Genomic DNA, 12,687 nt, shown 5'->3' with positions numbered 1-12,687 from the left:
CAATGGGCAAGAGGATTAACAAGATTGCTGGGAAGGAGTTAGACTGCATTTAGTATGATTTTCAGGGAATACTTAGGAACCACTTACCTCATAAACACACGTAGGGGCAAGACTTAAATGAACCTCTTTCTGCTCTTTCCTGCCAGTGAGGGGTGCCTGCATGATGTGCTAGCCTGGTGTGTTACTATCTGGACGCTCCTAGTTTAGGGTGGCAGATCTTGTTACTGAACAATGGTTTTAAAAGGTCAGGTGGGCTAAAGAACCAGATTTGCCAATAGACGATCATACTTTCGAAGAGAAGCTTCGGTTTAATTTAATTTTCCCTATATATCTCTTAGTTTATAGTTGTTTCTATATTGAAGTGTATTTTCTGGGAAAGTGTACCGATTGTTTTGGGGTGTGAGCTTCCAGAAGCCGCTATTCTGCCTTGGTTAAGGGACATGAAAGACATAGTTCTTTATCTCTTAGGTCACAGGTTAAAAATAATTTGAGACTCGTCTGCAAATATTTTATGCTTCTTTCAGCTATTGTTAGGAATTGCAACCCTCAAATTATTTTCTACCATACATCTCAGCTATAAGTGATTAAAAATAGACAGAGAGGAGAGGAGGATGTAGTTGCAGATTGCAGGACATAAAAACTGCAAATCCTGCTAAACTGTGCAAGCCATGGGGAACACTTCTCACAGGTGTTCAGTCCATAGGGCTTGCTCATTTTCTTCCCCTCCAAGAACAGTTAAAAGTGTTGGGTGGAGGCCTCCGAAGCACCCTCACCCCCTGCACCTTAGATTTCTGGGAGTGCTAATTCTTGTGGTCGGTAGTATTGGCTAAGGCAACCTCGCTGCTTTCAACTCTCAAGTGCAAGGGCCTGGAAGCTGGATGCCTTGATCATAGAATTTCCTGCTGCTCTCCGTTTGCCAGAACTCCATTCTCAGGACTCATAAAATGCTTACTTTCAATATAACCTTCATGGGCAGGAAGATATGTTACGGCTATAACTTTAAAAAGGGACTCTACAAACAATTACAGTTCTTCATGTTCTTTTTGGGGTTATGAATTTTGCAGCTTGCCTCCCGTAGTTATTTTGAATAGAGGTAGCAGTAATAATAAACATACCAGTTTGGGTCTGTATTTAGTAGAGCGAGCCAGGCCAGCTAGAAGATGTTTGGATTCTAAAAATATAAAGACCATCAGTCAGATTAATGTCCCTTCTCACGCTGGTTACCTCAGGTGCTGGCGCCTGCAATAAGCTGACATTCCAAGGTGGATTTAAAAAAAAAAGCAAGCTGCTCCTTCGGAAGGCTCCAGAATGCAGTGAGTGTGCATTCATCAGATCTCAAACCCACCCCGGAAGCAGCACTAGCTTTGGCTGGACTCGAAGATATTTACTCCGGACACTATGCCAAGACATTAACAGCTGCCGGATTAATTATTTATGGCCTTTGTGTCAATCATCTAAGACAAGATCCAAAGAAAAATATTTTAAAGTCGAGTCATCTGTTTTTTTTTTTCAGTCTTTGCTGCCTTCCACAGTTCCCTTGTCATTTGTTACTCTTGAATTTCTTCCCGAAGAAGTCATCTTAGAAGACTGAGCCCTTCAAATTATGTTTCCTTCCCCCCAGTGTTTTCTTTGAAGTGCTCTCCGTCGCAGAAATAAGCGCCCTGGCTGTGTCTACACTATTTTCAGAAGATGGCTTACACCGGGGGAACCCCTGACACGGTTTAGTTTTTGAAACTTCAATCAGCGAGGTCTGGCAGTAGGAGCAGGCGAGCCCCTCCCCTGCGCACGAGCCTCGCAGGTCCTTGCTGGGCTGCGAAGCCCTGGGTCCCCGCGGAGGCTGATCTGTGTCGCCCGCCAGCCGGGAGCTGCACGCGGGGGCAGAGCCCATACTTGGTGGCGAGCATCTCCAAGAAGAGTTTTAGTCCGCTCGGCCAGTAGGTGACACGTCGGCCCCCGCGCGCGCGAGGTTTGCGTCCCGCCTTGGGGAATCCCCCCACCCCCGACCCCTGCTGGAGGCTGAGGGGCGCGTGGGACCCGGTGACCAGGCGGCCTTCCAGGCTGCGCCGCCCCCGGGGCGTCTCCACGGCGTTCCCCACCCCAGCCGCAGCATCCCGCGCCGAGCGCCTCGCAGGTCCTCACGCCTGTCCCCGTGGCCCGCGCGGACTCGGCACACGCCCCTCACCTGGGCGAGGCCAGGCGCGCAGGCGCCGAGCGTGGAGACCGCGAGCGGCCGCTCAGCCCGCGCTCCCGCTGGGTCGGACAGTTCCGGGGGCCCGCGGCGCAGAGCTGTCGCCGGTGCCACCGCCCCGGGCTGCCGCAGACCGCGGGAGAGCGTCTGCGCGGAGCTCCAGCGCAGCCCTGGCGGGAGCGCCGCCTCCCAGGCGCCGGCCACATCCCCCCGGCCTCAGGAGCGGCTGCCCCGCGCGCCCGCCGCCCGCCGCCCGCGCGCAGAGGTAAGCCTGGGGCGAGCAGCCCCGCGCCGCGTCCGCGCCTCTCCCCACCGCCTCCGCCCAGGCGAGGGACGGAGTTTGCGCTGCGTCCCGCCGCCCCACTTGTAGAGGCAGGCGCCTGGCCGCTGCCCCGGCCGCAGAGTCGAGGCTCCCCCTAGCCCCTCGAGTCAAGGAGTAGGACGTAGGAGTAGGACGTAGGAGTTCGTCGGGCAAGGAGTCCCCAGGGTGGGCTCGGAGAAGCCAGGGTGGGAAGGGAGCATAGAGATAGACGGGGGGGACAAGGAAAGCCTCGCAGGGGGTCAGTGGCAGTGCCTCTCCCCTCCCGGGAACTCCGGGGGGTTTTGCAGACTCCCTTTTTGCCAGAGGGAAATGAATAATTTGGGTACCGAGGTGTGAGGGCAGGATGACTGTGGAAGCTTAGGGTCCCAAGGGCATTCTGCAGAGAAAAGACCAGCAGAAAGGTGAATGGTGCGGCTCGAGAGCAGATGCTCAAAGTTTGCACTTGTTGGGAGCTGGGAAGGGCAGCCTGGGTTAGCAAGAGCTGGTGAAGGTGTCAGCTCAGGGTGGGAGGACTCTGCGGGACAGCGGAAGGGAGGAGAGAAACGGGAGGGGGAGGACCATCTGCTTTGCCTCTGCTGTGTGCTGGCCTTGGGATGAGGAGAAGACTAGACGGAGGTCTCTCATGCTTTGCTTCCTATGGCTCTGGAGATCACTCAGATGGCGAGTGTCCTGGGTCCTTCAAGGAAAAGAAAATGCCCCCGCCCCCATGAGCACAAATAATTTTGGAATGACCTCAAAAGTTCCTGGATTTGGAAACATTTTCATCTAGAAAGGAGGTTGGCGGTTCTCTCCGGTTTTGCTTATCTGATGAGCAGCACACAGAGGCTATTGCAAACTTTGTCACAATGAAGCAAAATATAGGCAAAATAGATGCTCCAAATGGGGCAAAAACATTTGTGTTGTCGGGTAGACTGGCAGCGTCCATACAGCTTGGGAAGGACTGAGAAATATATTTATTAAATGAAGAGGCAGTTTTCCAGAAAGTTACTGTGCAGCATCTCAAACATTTAGGCTCCAGATAACTCCCTTTAGTGTTTCAGGGTCTGCTTTTGCCTGTTTCCAGAATCCTTCAATCTTATTTTAATGTCATGCATGCTTTGATACGGGTTGTCCTTTCCTGTCATAGTTGAATGTCCTTAGAATGTAAAATACCGGCTTGTAGGTTTGGCTACTTAAGATATGGAAGGTGAAAATATGTTTATGTGCTCAAAGCCTTGCTTGCTCGGATTCTGTATTTTTCAGTAATCAAGTTTTTGCGGATTTATCGTTTACACCTTTACTTGTTTCTGAAAGTGATTTGAGGAGGTTTAAGGTGAAACCACAAATCAAATAAGCTGTTCTTGTCCGTCTCCTTGACCTCTCGTGGGCGCATTTGTAGTAAATGCTTTTGGAAAGGTGAACTCTCCCAAACAGGGGAGGATCGCCGCCCTTGCTGGAATAGTGCTGGTGGTAGGTATCAGTGTGGTGCAGTATCATCCCTGAAGCATCTCATTTGCATAATATTATGTTATGGTTATTAGGTAAATCATTGAAAAGGAGCTCTATAAGCATTAGAATCCATTGACATTAAGGGAAAGAAAAACAATGTTGATAGCTTACAGCATTTTAACAGTATATAGATTCCCAGGACCAAAGAAAACAGCCTGTCTCTTTGGACTGAGGCAGAAAGAAACCAAACGGAGGCATTTCCATCTCAGTCAAATTAGAGACAGAAGTGTGGTTAGTGCCTGGCACCCAAGCACAGCAGATAATGAGAGCTGACAGCAGTTGGAAGATCCTTCTTCCAGAGTGGGACTATTGTATGATGATCGAATGTCCTGGCTCTGGGAGTAGAGAGGATCTATCAAAGCAAACATCTCTTAGAGATGAAAAGCTACATAGAATGATGCTGGGTGCTGTCGGGTACCATAAACAAGACATCCCAACTCTGTTTTCTTTTTCTTCCATCTGAGTTTGAAGATGCTACTGCCCAATGACATATGTGAATATGATATTTTATATTAATTAAGCTTACATATCATATCATTATATATTATATATAGTTAAAAAGAACAATTAACTAACATATCACAGGAGTGAATTCATGTGAAAAATCTTTGTTCATGGAAACAAAGAGCTAAATTGGCTTTCTAAGGCTTTCAAGCTTCTACTTAGATCTAAAGGACAACGCATGCTGAACTTCCCTGCCTTCTGTTTGCTTGGTTTTGTTATTGTTGTCCCCTCTGCACACTATTTTATTACTGTTGCTATCACCATTTCTCCATTTCTGTCTCTTGTTCCACATAGATCTTAGTATGATCTTCTATTCTTCATAGTCTCTCTCTCTCCCTCTCTCTTTCTCTCTCCCCCTCCTTCTCTTCCTCTCCCTTCCCCACCTCCTTCTGTTCTTCCTCTATGGGTTTCTCTTAGTTTTCTTTACTTTTTGGGTTATCTTCCTTTTGCATTTTGTAGATTTCATCTGGTGTTGTCCTTTATTAATTTAGATCATTTCTTCTTAAGATGACATACTTTTGCTTTCCCTCCCAGACATCATATTTGCCCTGTGAAACCCTTTGAAGGCCTTGCATTGCTCTCAGGTGCCTCAAGTCCACCACCTGCTTTCTAAATCTAAGCATAAACTCTAATCACTGTCTTTCTTTTAAATGAGCAGGGGCGCCTTGGTGTCAGTTTCCACAATTCTCCCAAGCACCCAGAGCCTCCTCCTCCCATACCATTGCTTTCCACATGCAGTGCACAGACAGTCCCACCATTTCCGTCTCCACAAGGCCTCTTGACAGCATCACTTTCTTATCCACAGCGTGTCTGCCTCCGTTTTTCTAGATGTTACCACGCTGGCTTCTGGACTCACTTGCCATCTCTTGTCTCTTCCATTCCTAGTGAATTTCATGCTTGCTTTTGGAGGCTAAGCCGTAGGAAAACTTCCTCACTGGTCAACGCTTCTGTAATGCCCCCGTAGCGTATACCTCTGCTCTAAGAGCGAGGTCCTCTGCTGGTGAGCTGTACTCTGACCTCATTGACTCGTTTATTGAGTGAATCTGCCGTGTGCTAGCCACAGCCTTGGCTGAGACTCTTATAAACATCTGCCGATGTTCAGTGATATACTGAGAAAATAATGTTGGAATCTACTGCTAAAATGGAGTCCTACATGGTATAAACAGGGCCCCAGGAATCCTACTGGCTTGGGCTGCCTCTGTTTAGCCCTCTGAAGTGCAGTCCGGTGCTTCCTGGCAACAGTCTGACTTGCCCTGTGCTGAAGTCAGTGGCTTTCTCTCAACACACAGCATGCCTCTGCACTGCTCCTCTGTGCTCATGCAGTCCCCCTCTGCCTGGAGCAGACCTCTCTTCTCCCTGTTGCCATGTACCCCTGTCTGAGAGTCGTGATCTCCCTTTGAACTATGGCTTTGACTCTCCCCAAGTTCTATTACCTTGGATTTCACTTCTCAGAAGTGAAGTCTGTTATGTGTTTTCCCCACACTGTACTCAAGGGTGCTGTGGTACTCAAGGGCACCTAACCCAACCTTAGTTCCTCACTCCCTGAAATACCTAACCCAGGTCCTGGCCTCTGGTGGCAAGCCAGTAGATAAATTAACTAGGTGGATTACGTTCTTCCTGGTTCTGTAGTCTCACCTTATTTAACTTATATTATTTAAACACTTCAGCTCCGTTCTTATAGTAGAGCCCGTGCTTCATAAACTTGAATATGCACATAAACCATTCAAAAACCTTATTAAATGCAGATTGTGGTTGAGCAGGGACTTGGATGAGGCCCGAAATTCTGCATCTGTAAAATACTCCCATGGTAGTGTGGAAGAAGCTGTTCCTGAAATGTTCAGCAGAAGGGCAAGAGGTGATACTAAGCAGGCTTGGGGCGGGGGGGGGGGGGGGGGGCGGTTCCAGCAGTGACAAGTGCTCTTCTTGGTGACTGCACTGCAGTGTATGCTTGCTTCAGTATTACTTCATATTAGGAAAGTCCAAGGTGCTGGCATTTCCCAAGGCTGGGTGGGAGGGTGGGCATTTCCCTCTGTTGCCCTGTGATTTTCCCCCGCAACACTATTGCATTTAGATTTGACCCCATTGTATTTTTCTCCAGCCAAATAATAGTGCTTTGTTCCACACTGCTCATTTTCCTGGTATTGCACATTCTGGCTCTGGCTCCAGCTCTTTCTTACTCTGCTTACATTTTTAAATTTTTTTTTTTTTTTGCTCTGCTCTTATCTTTCTGCACATGCTCTCTCTCCCTCTACCTCCCTGCCATCCCTTAGAATTCTCTCTGGGTGCCTCAGCTAACTCTGTACCCACCCATTTTTTTTTCTACCATGTCCAGAGTTTTTCAGGGTGCAGGAGACTCAATCTCTCTTTCTACCTCGGTCACTAGTATGAGACCCAAGACAAAGCTGTCATCCATCACCTGTCAGTAGAAGATGTGGGTGGCCAAGCTTCTTGGGTCTCCTTCAGGACCAAGGCAGACACCATGTGGTATCTTCCTTCCCTTGGAGTGGAAGGCACCTGCTGGGCTGAGCAAGGAGATGAGGCTTGCTCTTCTGCTCAAGCTGCTGTGTGTCTCTGCCTGTGGTCTTGCACCACGGTCCTGTTCCAGCTAAACAGCTAGAGCTTCGATTGTTGGAAGCAATTCATTGCTTTCTTAAAAACCTTTCTTTTCTTTTGTATTGGGATCTGAATCAGGCTAAGTAAGTGCTCTACTGCTGAGCCGCATTTAATTTTTAGAATCTTGTTATTATTTTTATTACATTTAATTAATCTAATTGTGTATATGTGTATATACATACTCACACATATGCATGTGCATGGGCATGTGGAAGTTAGAGGGCAACTTGTAGAAGTGGTTTCTCTTCTTCCATTATACCACATGGGTTGCAACGATCCAATTCAGGGTTCCAGGTTTAGCAGCTCACACCTTTTACCTATGTATGTGTGTATGTGTGTTTGTGTGTATGTGTATATGTGTATGTGTGTAAGTATGTATGTATGTATGTATGTATGTATGTATGTATATGTGTGTGTATGTATGTGTGTATGTATGTATGTATGTATGTATGTATTTTTGTTTTGAGACAGGGTCACTAAGTTTCATAGACTGGCTTTGAGCCTGGAATCCTCCCGCCTCATCCTCTCAAACAGCTGGCATTACTAGACCTGACATACTTGTGTTTCTTCAGAAAAGGCCTGTTCCCTGGATTTCCAGTTCAGGTTTTGCAGTCCTTAGGTACACACTAAAAATCACTTCAAGGAACTAAAACAATAAAAATGCTTATAAATATTAAAAAAAATCTCCCAGAGCAATTCAAATCCCCAGCCTGAGTGGAAAGCTGTAGCTTCCGGGGGGTAGGGGAGGGGGTAAGATGGCTGTAATATGGTGGTGGCTGAGTAGACGTAGTATTTTTCTAAGGCAAACTCTGGCTTTTGGGTCATCAGCCAGGAGAGCGTTTGGAGGGGTTACTTCATTTCGCTGGGTCTTGATTTCTTTATGGTGAGGTAAGTTGACTTGGTCATGGTGAACCATATGTGAGATGCTGTCTGCTGGGATGTTGCCAGGTGCAGCTCCATTCTGGGAAAGGCAGAGACTGTTCACCCTGCCAATCAGAGGGCTGCAGCTTGAAGGCCCGGATCCACTAAGGGTTTGCCTAGTCAACATTTTCCTCTCTCCCCGTTCAGCTTCAAGAATTTCAGCCCAGTGTGATCAGTTTGAAAAGAAATTTATGAGCATATTTCTCAGAAGGCAATGAAAAAATGGGGAAGGCATATATACTAATAAAAATTCAACCACCCTTTGGTATTTGATTCATTTGGTGCCATATCAACTCTATGATCTCGTAAATTGCAGAGATAGATTAAAATACGTATAAACTGATACAGAAGGATGGCTAGACTTTTTTTCACCTACTTTATGAAAAATGACTTAGCTCTTTAATAAAGACAGTTATATCATCAACAAATAAAAAGGATTGAAATCCCTGGACCTGAGAGAGCATTTTATTTTGGTAATAAATATGAATGCGCAGAGCATTTACATTTCTGTGTTTATAATGGGAAATGGAATTTAAAAATAAAAACAGCATATGTGGGCTAAAGCCAATCAAAGTTTCTTCCCTCTTTTTTGGCTGGGGTTCTGAATAGCCATTATGCTATTATGTTATCATTGAATCAGCAAAACAAAGATTGGACAAATGGACAGAACCAATAGTAACTGGGGCTGATATTTAACTTTTTCTTCATATATCTGAAAATAAATAAAAAAAAGGTATTTTTGTAATCTCAGGGTGTCTGTTAGGGGTAACAGAATGTGATATCAGTGATATGATGTGACTATTATTATCTAGGATGCCATGTGACCATGATTGTCTAGGATGCTATATGACCATGGTTATCAGAGATGCTATATAACAGTTATTATTGAGGATGCTATATGACCATAGTTATCAGGGTTGCTCTGTGACCCTTTTATCAATTGGAATGCAAAGTTTCATTCTGGGTTTAGTCAGGAAGAATGTTTTCAGTTAACTTTGTACTAACAGCCCAGTGATTATTTTCCACATTGTGATGGATAGGCTTTTAAATAACACAATTAAGAAGATGCGTGGAATGTTAAAAACACATTGGGCTACACAGAAGTCTCTTGTGAGAAGCAATGGGCACATTCTTCTAAGTCTTGGTTCAGTTAACTAGTGTGAAATTCTACAAAGAGCTGTGATGTTTGAAGTGTGTTCTCTAAGTGCCCTGCCTTATACTTAGCCTATCAAGTAAGGTGTTTATACACTCAAAGCCTAGACACTTGGTCAGCTTACACTGATTTCCAACAGGGCTCAAAGTCTATCCCTTTCAGGCTTAACAAATTGCTGTTTCTATAACATATCAGAAAAGGGCGTAGAAACGGCCTTAAGTCATTCAGATGACTAGTAAGTCATGGTGTCTTTGGGGTTAAAAGGGACCTTTACACAGCATTCCCTTTGGTAAATAGAAAACCGGGAGATGGAAAATTTAGAATATTTAAACTCAGAGCCTAAACATTAAGCAGTGCAGGTAATGAAAGATAATGCTTAATAGTAGTAACAGTAGAAGCTAAACTTCATTTTGTAAATGTGTGTGTGTGTGTGTGTCTGTGTGTGCACTCTTAGGTGTGATAGCTTGGGAGTGGGGAAACTTGCCCTTACCAACTTTGAGGAGGAATTACCTTATATGCTATGGAAACCTTATATGCTATGGAAATCTAATGTTTAGACTAATGACACAAATCATGTGATCCCATTGTTTAGATATAATACACGTATATGTATATGAATGAGGCATTTTGATTTTTAATGCAGGAGATGGTTTTGTGTAAGTCAGTTGATTATTTCACAGGTTATTTATTTTAAAGCGCTCAGTCCTTACTTGGTCACACTGCTGAAGATGGGAGATAGAGTAGCCCAAAGATTGGATTTAAAGTTTGGAGTCAGACTTTGTGAATGTAAGTTCTAGCAGTTTCATTTATTAGTGGTGTGACATTGACTTAATATTGCTTAACATTTTTATGACTTTAATTTCTCAAATCTAAGAAACAACGAAAAAATACTTCCATGGAATTATTTTTAGATAATACAAATAATGTACTTAGTGAACATAATGTCCTTAGCGAAGTCTTTAGCACCGATAGTTCTTCATCAAGGTAGCCACAACTGTCCATCGTGAAGCTTACTGTTAATATCGGGTACTGTGTAGGTACTCTGACTTCTTTGCCAACAGAGCTGTTACAACCCCGAAGGCTTGAACTTCAGATTGAAACTCACTCGGTAGTTTGCAATGATTTTTTTTCTAATCTAAATTTTTATTTTTACATTTCTTTAATCTTTTCTCATGCAATATAACCGACTTCAGTCAGCCCTACTCTCCCTCCCTCCCAGCGCCCCCCCCCCCCCACTAAGATCCATTGCTCCGCCATGATGTCTTTTGTATTTTCTCATCAACTTTTCCTTGTTTACTTGAGAAGAACAGTGAAAGGGAAGCCTTAAGAGAGGAAGAATTGCAAACATCGTTAGGATTCTTGAGAATGTGTAGCCATGCAAAGACCCGGGACCCGGGAGAAAAAAAGATTGTTTTTTTAAACTAATACAGATGAGTTAAATCAACTGGCTAAATAGTGTCTGCATGACCATGCTTCCCTCCATCAGTCCCTAGGAGAGCACATGGGATGTTGGAAGTGAGTGGAGTCAGGAGTGGCCCAGTAATAGGAGCTTATGTCACTAAGGTCTGTGTATCTAGGGCAAGGGCACATCTACTGTAGGGGTGTTTTCTTCCAAGGAAACTGACTTTAGATGGATGGACATGCAAGTCCTCATGGACATAGCAGCATTTATATAAAAATCTTGATTTTATTTGTTGTTGTATTTCAGAAAGCAAAATAAATGACAAGAGAAAGATGTAATTGGTGAAGTACATGAAGGATTTCCAGAGCTCACATTCATATACCTCATGTCTGTCCTCTGGTTCTTAATAGTGAATTTAACTTACATAAGGATAGAATCTTTTTTGGAGGGTGAGAAAGGGGTTCTGTATGTGTAGCCCAGGCTTTTCTGAAACTCACTTTGTGGACTAGGCTGACCTTGGACTTGCAGAGATCAGCCTGCCTCTGCCTTCTGAGTGCTGGAAGTGAAGGCATGTGGTGTTAGTATTTATTCACTTTGGAAGTCTATGCCAACCAGTTTCCCATGGCCCAGAGAAAATATTTGAGCTAAAACGTAAAAGGAAGTGTGTGTGTGTGTGTGTGTGTGTGTGTGTGTGTGTGTGTGTGTATGGTTTCAGAAGTGTAGCATCCATGGTGGGTCATGCTTTGGGGATTATGATGAGGGCCAACAGCGTGATGAGGGACGTGCGCTGGGCAAAGCTGTTCTTCTCATGGTATCTGCAAAGCAAAACAGAGGTGAGGCCAGGATCTAATGCCTCCTTCTAATATCACCCCTGCAATAATGTAATTTTCTAACCAGAGGTGGAGAACCAGTTTGACACATTGCACCTCTGGGGGACATTTAAGAGCTAAGCCATAGCAGAGGCTTAGCCTCACCAGGTTGGAGGAGCACCCGGGCTACTCTTGGAGATTTATACCTGTTCCCAGCTAGGGATGCCTTATTGGAATTATTTATGGTTCTGAGTGAAAGACGAGGAAAAACACAGCCCTGTCAGACCACACTGTCCTCACTTTGTCCCAAGACCCAGCCATGTGGGGTCTTTCCTGTGTGAATTCTGGCAAGCCACCTTTGCTCCATCATTGACTCCCTTTATGGTTTAGCCTGTTTCAATTCCCTACAGCGGTGTATACTGCTGGCTGTGTGCTGCGCCTCAGTGTTTCTGTTAACGTCACATGTTGGGTGTTGGGATTCTAGGACCCAGTCTGAGGAGATTGTTCAGTCAGTAATGTCCTTGCAGTACAAGCATGAGGACCAGAGTTGAGTCCTCCAGCTTGAACATGGAGACGCTGGATGCAGTGCTGAGTGCTGAGGTCTCTGGGGTTTGGGGCTTGATGGACAGCAGTTCTAGTTTAATTGCTAAGCTTGAGGTTCAGTGTAAGACCCTGTCTCAACAAATAAAGTGAGAGCAATGGCAGAAGACACCTATAACCTCCATACATGTGCATACATGCTCATACATGTGCATGCCTTACACTCAATCCCATGCACACAGCTATACACACCTATGATGAACAAATACATTGGCTGTCTGTGTCTCCAGAAGAAAAGAAAAGCACAAAACCTTCAAACCCTCACTAAAACCAAAAGGCGTTCATAAAAGTTGATGTCTTGGAGCCAGTGAAGCAAGCCTGCATTTGGTTTGATCTCAATACTATTTGGAATTTGAGCTTTGGTGACCACGCGGGCTTCAGTGACAGAGACAGAGACCACCAGGACTATTGGATGCTCGCAGGGTCTCTTCCTTTCCCTGCCTCTAGTCTTTCCCTTGTCAGCATTCTGGGAACAGCCATTTGTTCTGTCTTTGTGGGTTTTGCAGAAGGAAATTATGGTCTCCTTTCTCTTCGCCTTCTTCCCATTATCCATTTCCACGGTAACTGCCAAGGGTCCAGATGTGATGGTGTGCAAACTGCTGCTGTCCTGGCAGAGACACCTGTAAGTCCTCCAGGTCCTTGGAGATTTTCTTGCTGTGTAGGACTTACACAAGCAAGGCTTAAATT

The 12,687-nt window shown here is 45.2% G+C and overlaps 1 protein-coding gene across 4 annotated transcripts in view; it reads left to right on the top strand.

Annotated features, from left to right (window-relative positions):
* Nucleotides 1-1,298: 1,298 nt before the first annotated feature.
* Nucleotides 1,299-12,687, top strand: part of Zfp385b (zinc finger protein 385B) — a 407,085-nt gene continuing 395,696 nt past the window's right edge. For 3 of the 4 annotated variants that reach the window (XM_006499456.3, XM_006499455.3, XM_006499464.2), the window contains exon 1: nt 1,299-2,453. The gene's annotated coding sequence lies outside the window, so the exon portion shown is untranslated. The remainder of the gene's footprint in view (nt 2,454-12,687) is intronic. The other variant, NM_178723.6, reaches the window with a different exon arrangement.

The sequence above is a fragment of the Mus musculus genome, chromosome 2, assembly GCF_000001635.26.
Source record: "Mus musculus strain C57BL/6J chromosome 2, GRCm38.p6 C57BL/6J".
Classification (NCBI taxonomy): Eukaryota; Metazoa; Chordata; class Mammalia; order Rodentia; family Muridae; genus Mus; species Mus musculus.
Note: the sequence above shows the minus strand (reverse complement) of the source record. Positions and strands in the feature narration are given on the sequence as shown.